The following is a 17,694-nucleotide window of genomic DNA, read 5'->3' as shown; positions in this document are numbered from 1 at the left end:
CACACCAAGAATGAGCTTCTCCATTCACTTTTTGACTTTTATAAATGCCCTTATCCCTTTGGAAATCCATCCCCTTTTTTACATCACTGACCATCTTGCTAAGGTCCTTTTTTTCTATTCCCTTCTATTTACATTATGCCTTTACATATGCCCATCTACTCTTTAAAACTTGCACAGTAGGGAGCTTGATGCTCTTTTACAAAAAATTGGTGCGCCTTTATATTTTAAAATGATCATTTACCTTTGCCTTAACTTTTAGGATTTCCCTTGCACTTTTGGAAATTTCTCCTCTTATCCTTCTGTCTAGCCACCTTTTTCTACTTTTCTTTACATTTTTGAATTTTCTTGAATTTTCTTTTGCTCCCTTTTTCTTTGTCTTGCATTGGTGTTAACATTACCCCCTCCTAGTCGAGTGCTAGTTCCGTGGCACTTGTGAGGATTTATTGATGAGGGATAGGATGATTGAAGGGTGGTTATGTGGGTTGATGATGGGGGCTTTGTGGGGATTTGACATGGGAGAGAAGTTTTCGAAATGGTTGAGGTTGTGGAGATAGGGGCCTCCAAAGTTGGTGGTAAGGTGAAGCTCGTCGATCTCACCTGAACAAGAAGAGAGTGCACTTCTTGGGGGTATGCCTACCTCACCGCGCTGTGCATTATGTCCATGCCAGTGGAAGTGGGAGATGGGTCGAACCGCATGGGGTGTTGTCCCACACTTGAGGACCTAGTTCATGTATGGCAAAAGTGTGGTGAGTGTAGCTTAGGAAGACATGTCTAACCATATGTGAGTGTGACCTCCCTAGGTGTGTCCTGCCCTTGATGTACCCAAGAATGAAGTGGGGGCAAAAGGGCTAGTAGATTAGGAATAGAGATAGCCAACCAAGGCCACAAGACATGCCTAGCTTGAGGAACCCTAGGTGCAGTGATTGTGGCACTCATCAAGTGAGATGTGTTTTTTTGCTTTCTATGTGATTTTCCTTTCTTTCCTTGCTCTTGTCTTTCTTTTTTCTCTTTTCTTCTTATGCTTGTTTCCTTTTTCTTTCCTTTTTTTCTTTTTCTCTTTTTTTTTTGGATGTGCTTAATGAACTAATCATCAAATTCATGGTCGTGAGAGGAGGAGGCTATTGGGGGCTTAAGCGATTTACTAAGGAGGTTCCTACCTTGCATATAGTCCTTTAGATTCATGTGGATATTCAGAGGAGTTGTTGATAAAAATGGATGACTACACCTACTGAATCAGCTATCGTTCATGTCCTCTAGCAAGGCCATGCAAAAGAATGGGAGGAAGGTGGCTTTCATCATGAGCCCTTGACATAGCACAACTATCTATGGCAACATTCAAATAAAAAAATAGGAGCGGTAGGTGGTATTCATGAAAGGTAGGTTGTTACCTAAGAAAAACTCTAAGTAGCCTAAGGTATTTACAAGTTGTGATAAAAGCAGGATTGGGGCAAGAAGAGGATTCACTAAGGAAATAGGAGATGGAGGGCCCTAGGCCATTTTCAGAGAATATAAGGGCTTCCTCCGGCTTAGTAGCATTTACATTGTATATTTTAGGGAAATCGTAACGACCATGGATGTTGGAGTTAAAGTCCACCCCTACCCATCTTGGATATGGCATGTATGTTGGGTGATTTCTCTCATAGGGTAGGGTGCTGCAAAATGACGTCCGTGTGTTCACATTCCCATCCCAAATTCTCCGCCTCCACTTTAGCTACTATGACTCGTACCCTTTGATGGTCTTAGGCACCTCCATGACTTTGTCTTTTAGTAGTCTTGTGCCTCTGTCCCCCACAATGTTGGATTCTTCTCTATTTCTGTGCTCCACTAATCCCCAAGCCTTCTGCCCATGCCCATCACTTCCTCTACCACTTTAAGGGATAATACTTGTCAAGATTGTGGGAGAGAAGGAAGGAGTCTCACTTGTAGCTTTCTCACTTACACAATGGGGGAATACACACAAAGGTGGAGGCTGAAAACAGTTTTCCTCTTCTTAGTTGTGTAAGCCAAAAAGGACTCTAGTATAGAGAAATAGAAGAACCCTATATATAGGTCTCAAACCAAACACAACTAACTAAGGTGGCATACTAACTGAGACATGAACTAGAGTAGATAAGGATAGCTGTCATCTAGCTGTTATTCATGGGCGGTGTATCAACCGCATCTATAGCTAACAAGTCGGTGACATAAATGCGCAACGGTCACCCTGGCATATCACGAGTGGAGCTCGATATCTCAACACTCCCCTTCGAGCTCAATCCCAATTTCTCTGCACCCAATGCCTTCATGAATATGTCAGCTACCTGATCCTCTATGCTAATATAAACTAGATCAATAAGACCTAGTAAAACCCTCTCCCGCACATAGTGATAATGCACCTCAATGTGCTTTGTTCTAACATGATAGACTGGGTTATTTGGCAAGTGTATACTGCTCAAGTTGTCACAATAAATGACAATTGGCCCATTTGTAGGCTGATGCATATCATAAAGTAGCTTATGCAACCAAGCTACCTCACATGTAGCCATTGCTGCACCCCTGTACTCAGCCTCTGTGCTCGAGAAGGCAATTGTAGGCTGTTTCTTACTGCTCCAAGTGACTGCAACACTCCCAAAAGAGAACACGTATCCACTGGTAGATTGTCTATTAGAAATACTACCAGCCCAATCAGCATCAGTGTATCCATGCAACTGTATCTGAACCCCAGTCTCATTAAATAGTCCATACTGCAATGTGGACTTCACATACCTGAGTATACGTCTAGCCGCATCCAAATGCGATTTCCTTGGAGCCTGCATAAACTGACTTACCAATCCAACAACATAGCTCAGATCTGGCTTGGTAATAGTCATATAAATCAAACTTCCTACTATACGTCTGTACATAGTAGGGTCTTCCAGAAGCTCACCTGCATCTGCGCTCAGCTTCACATTCTACTCTAAAGGAGCTGAAATAGGCTTACAGCTTGTCATCCCATATTTGGACAGCATGTCCAATCCATACTGCCTCTGCAAGAGTTGTATCCCACTTGGTGATCTAATCACCTCAATGCCCAAGAAATAACGTAGCTCTCCCAAACCCTTCATCTCAAACTTCTGCTTCAATAGCATTTTCACATGAAGGATATCTTCATCACTATCACCTGTCATAATCAAATCATCAACATAAATGACAAGTAGCATAATACCTTTCTCTGTTTTTCTCACATAAAGTGAGAAATCTGCCTTGGAAATCTGAAAGCCAATAGTGACAAGATACTGTCCTATCTTGTCAGACCATGCTCTAGGTGCTTGCTTCAAGCCATACAAGACTTTCTTCAACCTGCAAACAAACTCAGGATGAACAACATGCACATAACCTGGTGGCTGCTCCATATAGAGCTCTTCTTGCAAATCACCATGCAAGAAGGCATTCTTTGCATCCATCTGATGTAAAGACCATCCCTTTGATGCAGCCATAGCAATGACTGCTCTTACGGTTGCCATCCTTGCAACCGGACTGAATGTTTCTTCATAATCAATGCCATATGTTTGTGCATACCCCTTGACTACTAATCTTGCCTTGTATCTATTCATAGAACGATCTGCATTGTGTTTCACCTTATAAACCCACTTACAACCAATTGCATTCTTATCTTTAGGCAAAGGTACCAATTCCCATGTAGCATTTGCTTCCAAGGCATCCATTTCTTCATCCATGGCTTTCTCCCATTTTTCTTTTCCCATGGCTTGCTCAAAAGAAGTGGGTTCTGGTTCCTGTATCACTTTGACCATATAGGCATAGTGAATGGTTGTAAATCAATCATATTTCAGCCTATCCACAGGATACCTAGCTCTGGTAGACCTGCGCAAAGTAGGTTCACTCCCAGATACTCTCAAAACATCCCTGGTCTTCCTTACTGCAGGTGTAACAATAGAAGGAATACCAACTCATCATCAATGCTCTGTTCTGAGCCACTGGATTCACCATCCACATAAGAGTGACCTGCATTCACATCAAACATGGGCTGATCTACCTTCTCTTTTCCTTTTCGTGAAACCTGCATACCATTATCTACATTTTTTTGAGGAGATTCTCCTGATCTCAATCTGCCTATCCATGGCGAAGAATGTGAACCACTGCTAGAGGACACTCCATGTCCACTAATATTTTGTGGCTATTGCCGTGAATTCTATGCAGCATTACCATTTTGTGCATCTACATCATCAATCACATTTATTGGTTTATACCAGCTACTCATCTCATAAAAAACAACATCTCTGCTCACTGTAAACTTACGAGTAAAAGGGTTATAGCATCTATACCCTTTCTGCTGCAGAGAGTAACCAATAAAGATGCACTTCTCAACTTTAGAATCCAACTTGGATCTCAACTCATCTGGCACATGAACATAGGCAATGCAACCAAAAATCTTCAAATGAGAAATATCTGGTTTCCTACCAGTATACCTCTCCTCTGGAGTCATCCCATGTATTGCTGCAGTGGGAGTCCTGTTCATTATGTAGACTGTTGTAGCAACTGCTTCAGCCGAGTAAAAATCTGGCAAGTCTTTTTCGTTGAGCATGGCACGAGATACCTCTCCAATATGCCTGTTTTTCCTTTCTGCAATTCCATTTTGTTGTGGGATATGACTATATGAATATTGCTGCTTTATGCCATGCTCCTGCAGGAACCTTGCAAACTCATTTGAGAGGTACTCTCCCCCTCCATCTGACCTTAGGCATTTTATTTGCAGGCCTGTTTCTTTTTCAACCATAGCTTTAAGAGTTTTGAAATGCCCAAACACTTCACTTTTCTTTTTCATAAAATACACCCAAACTTTTATGCTATAGTCATCAATAAAAGTGATAAAATAATGAAGCCTCCAATAGATGCAGCTTTAGTAGTCCACACATCAGAGTGGATTAATTCCAATGGCTTCTTACTCTCTTGAACATGTCTAGGAAATGGTTTCCTTGCCTGTTTTCCAAATTGATAGGCTTCAAATACCTTATGCATTTTTGCAACCTTGAATTTAGGAAATCTTGTAACAATATTTTGGGCTTGCATTGATTTAAGTCGCTGTACATTAACATGACCAATGCGTTTATGCCAAATATCAATATCTGCAACTATACCGGTCCCATGCAAACATTGCTGCACTCAATTCAGGCATGTTTGCATCCAACGTAAACATTCTGCCCTTCTTCTTTCCTTTTGCTATCAAGCGACCTTTAATTTTCATATCCTCAACAAAGCATCCATGAGAATTAAATCTAACCTACAAGCCCTGCTCAATCATTTGACCAACAGAAACCAGGTTCTTGGTGATATTCGGGACATGAAATACATCCAACAGGTATTTCTTTTTTCCATCCTGCATAGACAAAGGAATTTTTCCAATCTGCACAATAGGATGTGCAATATCATCACCAGTCTCTACAAGTCCTGGTTTTTCCATTTTTCTTGCATCTTGCATCCATTCTGCATGACCTGTCATGTGGTTTGATGCACCTGAGTCAACATACCACACATCATTGCTTTCTTCTGCACTTGTCACAAAATTGGTCATGTGCTGCACCATAAATAAATGCTCATTTCTGTCATCACCCTGTCTACTAGAAGATGCATAATTCTCTTATTGCAATTTTCCATTCATGATGTCATTCTGCTTTTTATAGCTGTCTTTAGCCATATGACCCATTTTACCACAGTAGTAGCATTCAAAATTGATGTTTGCATTTTGGCCTCTTTGCCATCCACCATGACCTCTTTGGCTCCCCCTGCCTCTAGAGTTACCACGTCCTCCTCCATAGGACTGGTTTTCTTGAGTTTGCTACATATTCTGATTTCTACCACGGCCTCCAGATCAGCCTCCTCTACCTCTGCCTCTAACTCTTCCGGCATTTGAGTAGAAGACATCTTCTTTTGAAGTTCCTCCTGAAGAAGATACACCACCATTTCTCTGCTCCTCAGAAATTAGAAGAGCAATCAACTCCTCAAAATCAGGAAATCTTTCACGGATGGAAATCGATGTTTGGAACTGTGCATAATCCTTTCCTAGACCATTCAAGGTCACAGAAACTAAATTATCATCTTCCACTGGCGACCCAATGGAAGCAAGTGCATCTGCAATCTTCTTCACCTTCATGTGGCAGTCATTGATGCTCATACTTTCTCTTTGCACATTGTGCAACTCTTGCTTGAGCTGCATTTTCCTGGCTTGCGTATTTGTGCTATACATTTTTTACAAAGTATCCCATGTCTCCTTTGGCGTACTTGCATCCTGAATATGCACAATCATAGAGTCTGAAATACTGATAGACAACCAGTACATAACTTTTCTGGCTCTCTCATGCCATCCTTTAAATGCCTGCATTTGTTGTTGATTGGGAACATAAGGAAGAACTGGTTCTTCTTCGTTTCCTGCAACGAATTCCCAGTATCCTTTTCCCATAAGGAAATTCATCATTCTAGACTTCCATGCTTGGAAGTTGTTCTTGTCAAGCTTTTCAGTGACAATCTGTGAAAGAGAATCAGACGCCATTACAGAACACTGCAAAAAATTATGTCACTGCAAAAAAACATAGCTTCAGCCTCACAAGGGCAAATCTACAAAACTGAGAAAGTGGTATTTGACCACACAATCACTTCCTAGTGACGATTTTGCATCAACAGGTAACAAGGATGATTCTATAACTCCCAATGTCTCTGCGCACAGGCATATGATGCAATTTCTATGGTAACTTTTCACCGACCTATAGAACAGTGGTCGCACAGCAAAAAACAAGGCCTTTTCCTGAGTGCGTGCGGAAAACTTCCGCCTCCAAAACAGGCCCCGAAATGGCCTCGAATAAAAAAAACAGGGCAACACAGGGCTACACCCTGAAGGGCGTCTCAATCTGAGACAATGCACTCTTGCACTTTCCGACTATGCTACCTACAGAGACTTGCTCCCAAACTCGAAAAATGAAAGCAACATTGGTCCTCTTACCAGAACACCGTGAACTTGGTTTGCTTTCTTGAGCTCCTTACCATGAACCAGGCTTTGATACATGTCAAGATTGTGGGAGAGAAGGAAGGAGTCTCACTTGTAGCTTTCTCACTTACACAATGGGGGAATACACACAAAGGTGGAGGCTGAAAACAATTTTCCTCTTCTTAGTTGTATAAGCCAAAAAGAACTCTAGTACAAAGAAATAGAAGAACCCTATATATGGGTCTCAAACCAAACTCAACTAACTAAGGTGGCATACTAACTGAGCCACGAACTAGAGTAGATAAGGATAGTTGTCATCTAGCTGTTATTCATGGGCGGTGTACCAACCGCATCTGCAGCTAACAAGTCGGTGATATAAATGCACAATGGTCACCCTGGTATATCACGAGTGGAGCTCGATATCTCAACAATACTTGCCTCAGTGTGGGTGGATATTGGAAGGTAAATTCAAAGGTCTTGCACTTGTTTTTCCATTTTTCCCACTCTATGAGCTCTAGGTTCTAGTTGATCATAAAGAATTCTTCTTTTTTGGGATGGGAGCTTTCGAGATTACGAAGGATCATGCCCTTACTCCTCTTTGTGCTTGCTCCAACATCTTCTTCCTTATCTTATTGATCTCCTCTTTTCTTTCCGCCATTGCAACCTCTAGTGGCACTTCCTATTGAGCTTTTGGTCTTAGAGAGGGTGGTTGGGGGACTTGTTCATCATCTTGTTGCCTCACTTCAGAATCTTAGAGAGATCATGAGAGCAAAGGGAGTACATGCTAATGCTCTTCTTCTCTCATTGGCTCTTATGGTCCTTGCTCCCCCACATACCCTAGCCATTCCATATCTTGGATAGTTAGTCATACATTTAGCATGTACTCCCTTTGCTCTCATCATCTTAGGCTTGATTTTGCTTCATGAGCTTGGACACATAGGCCATACCTTACGGTCCTACGGGTAATCTCGAGCTTCTTCTTTAAGGTTTCAATGACCTCCTCCTCTTATAGATGCCTGACATCTAAAATTAGACTGAGGAAGGCACATTGTTGGGCTTCCATGCTCATTTGTACGGCCTCTACCGCCCTTCTCTCTACCAATACCATGTTCCCTTCATCATGGGCTGGATGGCCTACCAATTTTCTCACTCTTCCCTCTCTTTTGGTAGTCCATTATTTTTCTCTTCACTTCATATCCTCTAGGCTTTCATTCTACCTTTGTGCTAAGGCCACCCTCCTCAGTTCTAGATCTTTCCATCTCTGGGTTGCTTCTTCTTTCTCCTTCTCCATGTGCTCAATCTCCCTCTCTAGCCTTTCTTGCTCTTCCAACTCTACTAGTAACCTATAATCCATTTATTCCATGTCTCTTTGATGCTTTTCCTCTCTCTAAGATTTTTCTACATCCACTGCCTCAATCTCCTCCGTTGCCTTCTCTATCCTCTTTAACTACTCTCTCAACTCTTCATGTTGCACGAGGATGAGCTTGTACTCCCTTTGCAGCCCTATCAGTTCTTGTCATTCTTCTTTGAGCCTTCCTTGCCAATTATCTTCTTCTTTTTTTCTAGCATTGAGTTCTTCTTTCAGGTCTTGTAGAATTCTTTTTGGTATCCTACCACTTGGCAAGTCCTTTCCAATTAGAACTGCCACCAACACTTCCCTTTTGGCTTCCAATTCAGCTACCATTGTCTTATTCTCCACCTTTTCCGTGTCCAATTGTGTGAGAAGATCTTTGGCATACTCGCCATAGCCCATGGACGGTGGCATTGCTGTTGGTATGGTCATTGTAGATGCCTCTATTCTCTGCCTCTTGGGGTCTTTCCTAAATTCAACATTTGCAGCCGCTAGTCTCTTTGTCCCAGTTGTCGGAGCTCCCCCACTCAAATTTGGGGCTATTTCATGCACCTTGTTCATTAGGTATTGCACCTAGGCAATGAGGTTGCTCTCATCCACTTTCCTAGTGTGGCACCTTGGGTGGTTGTGGGAGTTATAGGTTGGGGCACTATAGCAGGCGTGATTGGATACAATAGGCCCTTGCCTTTTCCTTGTGCCACCATTGGTGGTGGTTCAATTTTTGGCACTTGGGTGCTGGTGCTTGGGCCTTCTTCCCTTGGTGGACTCATATCATGACGAACTCCTCCTCCCTCTCGAGGGCTGTTCCACCGACATGCAAATGGCTCGAGCTAAATCTTCCTCTTCCTTCTTTAGTATCTCTCTGTCATGTGCCTCTGCTTTCATCCTTCTCTCTTCTTCAGACCTCCTTGACTTTGCCTGCACTCTTTGTAATTCAACCTTTTCTTCCTTGGTCATTCTCTCTTCTTTGGTCTCCTAGGCTCTCCTTGACTAGATGGTATCTCTAGTTCTCTACCCTCACTCACCGTCCTCTCACTTGATTGCTCCTGATCCTGGGGTGGCAACCTTTTAGGTGTCTCTAGCACTTTCCCTTCACCTTCCACTTCTCCCACAGCCTCTTGGATTATGGTGGTCAACACCCCACCAAACCCTATGATGGACGCTTTTGATGAGGATTTCTTTCTTTCCATCCCCACTGTAGAAGTCAAAGATTCCCTACCCATTGGTCTTGTCCCTATGGCTAGTGTTGAGAAACACAAATCCAGAGCTATGCTAGCTATGGCGGATGGAGGTTATAAACATAAAACATGATTGAGATAAAGAATTGTAACTCAAGTGAATTAGGTTCCAAGATAGATTAACTTGGACTCATAAACACAATCTTGAGTGACATAGAATGATAGTACTATATATTTGAAATGAGTATCAAGTGCATGCTTATATAGCTTTTGGATAGTACCACTATACCTCACTGTGCTTATGCGATTCTGTCATCTCTTTCTAAAGCATACATCATATATCTATCTTCCACACAAAGCCACTTGTGGGCAAGCCTCTTTTGGGCACACATATCAAGCATCATTTTCTATTCTCAACACCCCCCTCAAATGATGAGTTCCTACACTTGCTAGCTTTTTCCCCCCTACATGATGACATGGCCCAGGAGACTAGCTCATAGGTAGCCTAGTCAAGTTAAAGCTTGAAACTTTACATCTTTGGCAAGGGTTTTGTTTTTTTAAAAAAATCCACTGTGGGAAAAAAAATCCACTATGGGAAAACAAAAGATCCACTACGGGAAAGATAATTTCTTTGAAACAATCTATCAGAATTGTTGTTGATTGCAGAAGCATCTTCTTCTTCTTCTCTTTCATTCATGAACTGATTCTTATGGTTACCATTCTGCACATGTTGTGCTCTTTTACAATGGAAACATTGACTGGCTATGTGACCCAGTCTTACCTCAATAATGACATGCTATCTGAACTTTGTTGTCAAAGTTGAATCCTCGGTCTCTTCCTTTCAGTCTAGCAGCTCCTTTGGTGTATAAGAGGTTTCCTTATATAGATGATAGGACACCATCTTTTGCATTCTTGTTCTTTTGTTTATTCTCTTCATCTTCCTTCTTGCCATCTCCATCTGTTGTATCATCCTCAAATAGATCCCATGGGTCTTTCCTCATGAGATGACACATTGTCTTTTCTTTCCAAGTGTGAAAGTCTTCACCATCAAATTTGGCTATTTGCTCTAGATCAGACATTTTGAGATAAGGATGTCTTACCATGAGTTTATTATACACTCGAAAAGTGTCTATCCTTTTACAATGAGATTTTATAAAGAGTGTGAAGACATTGATATGGCAGTAGTACAATATGAGCAAGCTTTCACCAATATGAACATGTTTTGATCTTCAAGTGTAAAAGAGAAGGTGTGAATGAGGGTTTGTGAGAGGGAGCTAGTGTGAATGGTCTTTATAAGGGTAATCTTTAACCTTAGGTTTTAGGGGCTAGAGATTAAGGATTTTTTTATTTAAAAATGTGATAAGGCATGCGCAGCAGGCACAAATTTTGACACCTCTTAGAATGCATTCGTTTTTTGATGTCTATGCAAAAACAAACTCATGTACATTCCGTTTTGACACAAAACATTGAGCTTTACTCCCTAAGCTTCAAAAAACCACCTCTTCTTTCTCTTCTGTGTCTTTGTCAAAGAGAAACAGACCCCCTACTTCTTGGACAAGCAGCCCCCTTGCTTACAGAGCACAAGAAGGTTCCCTGCTTAATGAGCGAAGCTACCCCCAACTTAAGCAGACCTTTTGCAAAACCTCAAGGGCACACCAATATGAACCTTGAACCAACCTTCAAAGGCTGCACCCTTCTTCTACTCCTTTTAAATGATAGCATGAGAAAATGGAAATGACAAGAACCTTCAATACCTTCAAAGTGAAGGCCAAACCAAGCTTCTCGATTACCTTGAGTAGCACCTTCTTCCTTAGCTCTTCCACTAGTACCTCCTTCCTTGAGCTTCTTGGCCTTGTACACACACTTGATGCTGGATGGCTTGAGAGATCAGAATGGTAATGTCTAAATTTCTTTACTGCAAATACCATGGCCAACCCCTCCCTTTCTGTCATGGAATAGTTCATCTCGGTCTCTGTGAGTTGCCTGCTGGTTAAACTCACCGGGTAATCTAAGGTATGTTCACCAGGCTGGCATAGCATGGCTCCAATAGCAAACTTAGAGGCATCTATGTGTACATGAAATGTTATGTTCCAGTCTGGGGCTCGTAAGATTGGTGTAGTAGTAAGAGCCTTTTTCAACTCCTCATATGCGCAATGGCATTCCTCAGTCCACTCGAACACTATCAACAGCTTGTACAATGGTCTAGCAATTAGTGGGTAATTTAGTACAAAGCGTCGATAATATCCAGTGTTTCCTAAGAAGCACTGAACTCCCTTGTAGTTATCCGGTAGCCGTAAGTCAACAATGACTCTGACTTTAGAAAAGTCAGTGGCAATGCCGTTCCTTGACACTACGTGCCCTAAGATGCATTCGTGTTTCACCCAGAACTGGCACTTTAAGGGGTTCAACGAGAGGTGGTACAACCTACACCTTTCAAAGATAGCTCTCAATTTCTCTAAGTGTTCGGCCCAACTAGAGTGTACGCATAAGTCATCTACAAACACTTCTAGTTCGCGCCTAACCATGTCCTTAAAGATAGTGCAAATTAGGCGTTGAAAAGTCGCAGGTGTGTTCATCAGCCCAAAAGGCATGATAATGTAGGCGAATACACCCCATTCCGTGGCAAAGGCAATCTTGTGCTTGTCGTCCAGGTGCACTTGCACTTGATTATAGCCCGAGAAACCATCCAAAAAATTGTAGGCTTCTTTACCTGCTACCCTCTCAAGCATGTGCTCGGTGTAAGGTAAAGGATAGTTATCCCTCTTTGTAGCCGCATTCACTTTCTTGTAGTTCACGCACACTCAGATTTTTCCATTTTTCTTCATGACAATCACGATAGGTGATACCCAATCCATGTGCTCGATCTCATATATGTATCCTGCCCTCATGAGTTTATCAATCTCCTCTTTTACTACATGGGCATGTTTGGGATTCATGGGGTAAGGTCGTTGTTTCGTTGGCACTGCATCAGAGACCATTGGGATATTATGAGTCACAACCCTAGGGTCAACTCCCTTAAGTTCCAGGCAAATATGTCAATTTACTCTTGCAAGAGTGCAACAAGTTTGGTCTCCTCATCCTCCGTCAAGTCATTTGCAATGAATACAGGTCTTGGCTTTTCACCTTCCCCAGCCAAGTTAACTTTCTTGACTTTGGTGGGTCCCTCAATCGGTTCACTAGTTTGGCCTTTTCTTTTCGCACCTAGCAGAATCACCACTCTGTCACCCTTTTTAAATTTTGTAAACCATTTGGGTAGATCCTGCCGTTTCTTTTGCCTTTCTGCTTCTGAGTCCTTTGCTTACTTCCTGGCCTCCTCCTTTAGCCTCCTGCGCCTTAGGTGGACTGGCAAGTATCCCTTGGTGCATTTGACTTTAGAAGGTTGTGGTATCTCGGGATCACTCTCAGTGCTGACTTCCGACTTTGAGTTAAACTCGCATCCCTCACTTGAGGAAGGTGTTTCCCCAGGGGGTCGTAGTTCAGTAGGTGCATCTTTCTTGAGCACTGGGATTACCCATGGTCGTGCCACTAAAGCTTGCTCGTAATCCACGACTCCTATGTGTTCTAGCCAGGATTTGTCACACTCCATTCGCATGACTCCTTTTTTGTTCTGACTGGTTCTTCCTCTCCTAGGCCTCGAGTCTACCCTGATTTGTTCTATCGCTTTTCCTTCCATGTTGTACTCTATTGTATCTATCTCTTCTTCACTCTCCTCTCCCGTAGAGCGATAGTCCTCATACTCCTCGTCATCAGAGTCCTGTCCTTCTGACTGCTCATCATCACCTAAGCTTTCCTCTCCAGTCTCCTTGTCATCAGTAACTAAATCCCAGTTATATAACAAATTCAGGTTGTAGACCTTGGTCCATTTCCATTCTGGCTTAGCTAATAGATCACATAGAGGTTTTAAGTGAGCAGCCAAGTTGCCTTCTAGTTTATTGGTCAAACACTCTACGATTTCCTGAAGCTCTAGTTTCTTGTTGGGATATGGAACGAGGCTGGTTTGCCTAGGTTGAGTGAGCTTCTTGCCATCATGTAGACTGGCACAATTGGCTCCTCAATTTGCATGGTTGCGGCTTTAGCAACCTGTTGATATAGTTCTTCCTCATCCGAGAATGGTAGGTCAATGGTTGCCAAAACGTGCATCCAATACCTCTCATCCTCAGGGCAAGGAATATATTTAGTGAGTGATCCATAGGGTTTGGTCGTTTGAGTATCACCTTTCAGCATAGCTGAGATGGCATCTAGGTCAACAGGGGTCGTCTTCCAAGTGTCCATCTCTACCCTTACTGCACTAGTTCTGTTCCCTAGGAAAATCAAACCATTGCCCCAGTCCTCAATGACACGCACATTCCTCATCCAAGGTCGGCCTAATAGTATGTCGTAATCCACTCCCTTCATGACAATGAAGTTTACGGAAAACTGCACACCGGCAATCTTTACTGGCCAATTCTTTAAGACCCCGAATGGTCTTACCTTCATTCCATTTGCTAACATGACGTTAAACCTGGCAGTCTCTACAGGAGGGTTTCCCCATGCCTCTAAGACTACATGGCTTAGTACACTAACACCTGCGCCTGTGTCTACAATTCCTTTTCGCGTCATATCTCCTAAGGCTAGGATACGTAAAATTGCATGCATTTTAGTGCCTTCCCAAAAAGCATTGATGTGCAAAGACTTAGGAATTGAGTGTAGAGTTAGACTTGGGATCTGTGTAACTGCATCATGATCTTTCGGATCAGCACCCGCAAGTCTTGTGTGTCCCTCCATCAAGTCTTTTAACTCCTGCCATAAGGAATGATTCTGCCTAAGCAGGTCTTCCAAGCTTAGAGTTACTGGAGTAGACATCAAGGTTGTGAGGAGGCTACTGGGCTCTTGTCTTCCCCTGAGGCTAGCATTTCTAGGCCATGCATTCTATCTGCCCTGGCAAGTTTCCCCTTGGCCTTGCTTCTGCTGAGTTGTCCCTAGTGGTGCAGGTATGCTTGCAGCATGTGGTTCTGAAGGTGAGACTGGTGTGCTCACGCTGGAGAAATCGTCAATAGGATCTTCTAATATGGGTTCAACATCCTTGAGGTGCTTTTGGGCGTCCTTGACCCACTCCTTGACCTTAGCTATAGCCTCGAGCTGCCGTTTGGGATGGGGATATTCCCCTACCTTCGCACTCCCTAGCTCGACTATCTTAGGAGCTGAGGTCTTCGCCTTTGCATTTGTGAACCTCTTTCCTGTTGCTAACGTAGTCGCTTCCTCGGTTTTAAGAGTTATCTTTGCATCGGTTCTCTTTTTCTGTCTCCTGTGGCTTTTCTTTCCTATTGAGGTTGCGTCAAGGTTACTTGGCCCTGGCAAAGAGATGCATGCCTATTTTGTTTGAGGTCGCGTCATAACATGTAGTGGGATGGGTGTATCCTCACTGTCATAGGTTTCCACTCCAAAAAGCCCCAAAGGCACCGATGGCATGTTGGCAGAGCTTGTTGATGGCTTCCGCCTAGGACAGTCAGGAAACAGATGTGTGATTCCACACTCTGTGCATCGGAGATCCGCTATGTCCTTGTTAGCTTATTCTCGTTCTGGGCAGCGTGATGAAATGTGGCCTAGGTGGTCGCAAGTCCACTATGTGAATGGATCTTGGCTTGGCCCTCCAAAGCCTCTGCCTCTTCCTCTTCCTAAAGCCATCATCGGTACCGGTCGATAGTCCATTAGGACTGGGTTGCCCTCCTCATCATAGGATATGTAAGGGTTGACATATGTTTCTTCCTCATTAGGCTCCTCCACAAAGTGAACAGGAGCATCGCTAGATAGGTGGGTTACAAAAGGCCCTGGTGGTCTGGGTATACCGGTTGGGTTCACCTCCAGCCTAGGTACGGCAGGTCTTGAGTCAGTCGGTCTTGGGAGAGCTAACTAGGCTCCCCTCCCAAAGAAATTGGGTGGCCTATTACCTAAGTATGGAGGGTTGTACTGCTGCGTGTATGGGAATCCCCTCGGCATTTTGCAATGCACTGCATCATGCACGAATCTACCGCAATTTGAGCACGGCCGAGATCTAGGATCTTGGCACTCAACTGGGAGGTGATTGCCGCTGTAGTATATACATTGTACATGTGATCTCACAGGCTTCCTTACCAGCTCTTGCAACCATGCAATCTCCATTCTCATTTTTGCCATCCCCTGGTCGTGGTCTACACTCTTTTCCTTATCCTGCACACTAGCAGTTGCTATTCCCCCCGAAGTAGTTGATCTCTCAGGGTCCCTTTGGCTTGCACTCTCTCGGTTGGTAGTCCTCATGCTGCGTTCCCTAAGTTGATCATCTACGCATATTGCCTCCTCAAAAACTCTAGCTAGCACGTCTCGTTGCAAGGTGGAGTTACTGGCCAAAGCCTTGTAGAGCTCCTCACTCCAAATCCCGTTTATGAACACTGTAGACACTGCCCTCTCGGTGGGTCGCTCATTGGCAGGGATTCTCTTGTAGAGGCTACGCACTTGAGTGACGTAATTCCTAATGTCTTCCTTCTCCCTTTGACTGATATTCATCAACCTAAGAATGAGATTATCTGAATACCCTGCCTCCGAAAACCTTTTGATGAAGAGGCCCTTAAGGTGAACAAAGTTTGTACGTTCTGCGTCATCTAGACTAGAATACCAGGTCCTCCCCTTATTGCCTAAGCACATGCCGAAAGCTTGAGCTCGCTACGTAGGGTCAGTAAGACCATTTGCCTCACATACTTGCTCGAACTGCTCCATGAAGCTGTACAGGTCACTGCTAGGTTCGTATCTAGCTAGTTGTTTTGCTACGATGGGGATTCTAGCCTGCCCTTTAGCCCCTTGCGTGACTCCCAATCCCGATAGTAGCGCGGTGGCTAGGGCAGTAGCGCTCTGTTCAACGGACGTATTGTCCAAGAGTCACTTTGCTACCAATTCACTCAATGTCATGTTAGCCTCTGTTGCCTGTTCCCTCTCTACATTCGATCCAGATTTGGCCGCTCCAGCTAGGTCTGACACTCATCTAGCCTCGTACATATCTACATCTTGCTATAGCCTTCTAGCCCTTTGCTCATGGTTGTAGGCAATTATGCCTTCTAGCGCTCTCTTGATTGCTCTTCTCTCTTCTTTCAGGTTTGCTATCACTTCCTCTACAAGTCTGCCCTAGATCACGGTCCTAGTGAGTAGATCGTAGTTGTGGACCAGTTCCTAGACTGAGGTTGGAAATTCTCCTAAGTCTAATTGGTCCTCTCCTCATTCGCCTCCTTGATCTGGACATTGTTTCTGCTTCCAACTCCACGAGGTTGTTAATAAATCCAAACAGCTCGGCAGTGTCCAATCCTCTATATTATTGCTTTTCGTGTCTTTGTGTCTTCTCCAGGTCCTACTAGTAGGGCACTCAGGCACCTGTCTAAGTCTTGGGATCTTCTCCTACTAGTGGGTTCCTTAATGTTATTAGATATCCCGATGTCTTTCTTGTTATTTGAAAGCAGCTGCAATCCTTATTCACATGTTATGCTTAGTGCTTTCGTGGTACTTGGTGCAAAAACAAGATTTTCTCTTTTCTTGCAGTGCAAACTTAGTGGAGCACAAGAGTGAAGTGCTGATGCAGAAAGCGTTTAATGCGAACTCCACTCTGTTTCTCTCCACATTCTTAGCCTGATTTGAGTTCTACGTTCGGTTCCCGGCTATTCTATGGTCTTTTTGAAGGTCTATGCTGCGTTTTCTATTCTGCTCTAAGTTTGATTGGTCTCTAAGGTTCTAATGGTCAAAGTGGGTATTGGGGGTGCTCAAGGTTGTGTCCTGGGGGTCAGGTCTGTGGGGCAGGGTCAACTAAAGATCCTTATTTTTCCTTGTAAAGTTCTACATCTCCTTCCTCGTGTGAACTACCCCTTATAGGAAAGGGGGATAATGTTAAGGCAATTTTATTAATTTCTTGACGATAAATGCAAAATTTTTTTTCCTTATTCCCCCCCAGTCGACAGTCGTGCTGGAGGGGAAGGAATAGAAACCATGTGGAAGCTCCTCGGTGGGAGCTCGCAGGGTGTTGTGGCCATGCCTCGCGACACGTTGGAGAGGAAGCATCTCCCTCCCCTCCCCTATTTAAATAAGAGTAGGCGCTGCCATAGGGGGGGGCTGGATATACGTGAGGAGTGAGGGGATCTTGCCATGGGAGAGAGCAGCTGCGCTTGTGCCGCCTAAAGGAACAGAGGAGGATGCCATGGTGCTACTGAAGGAGGAGA

The sequence above is a fragment of the Lygodium microphyllum genome, chromosome 22, assembly GCF_053477565.2.
Source record: "Lygodium microphyllum isolate KBCC chromosome 22, Lygodium_microphyllum_v1.1.10, whole genome shotgun sequence".
Taxonomy (NCBI): Eukaryota; Viridiplantae; Streptophyta; class Polypodiopsida; order Schizaeales; family Lygodiaceae; genus Lygodium; species Lygodium microphyllum.
This window is presented reverse-complemented; position numbering follows the sequence as displayed.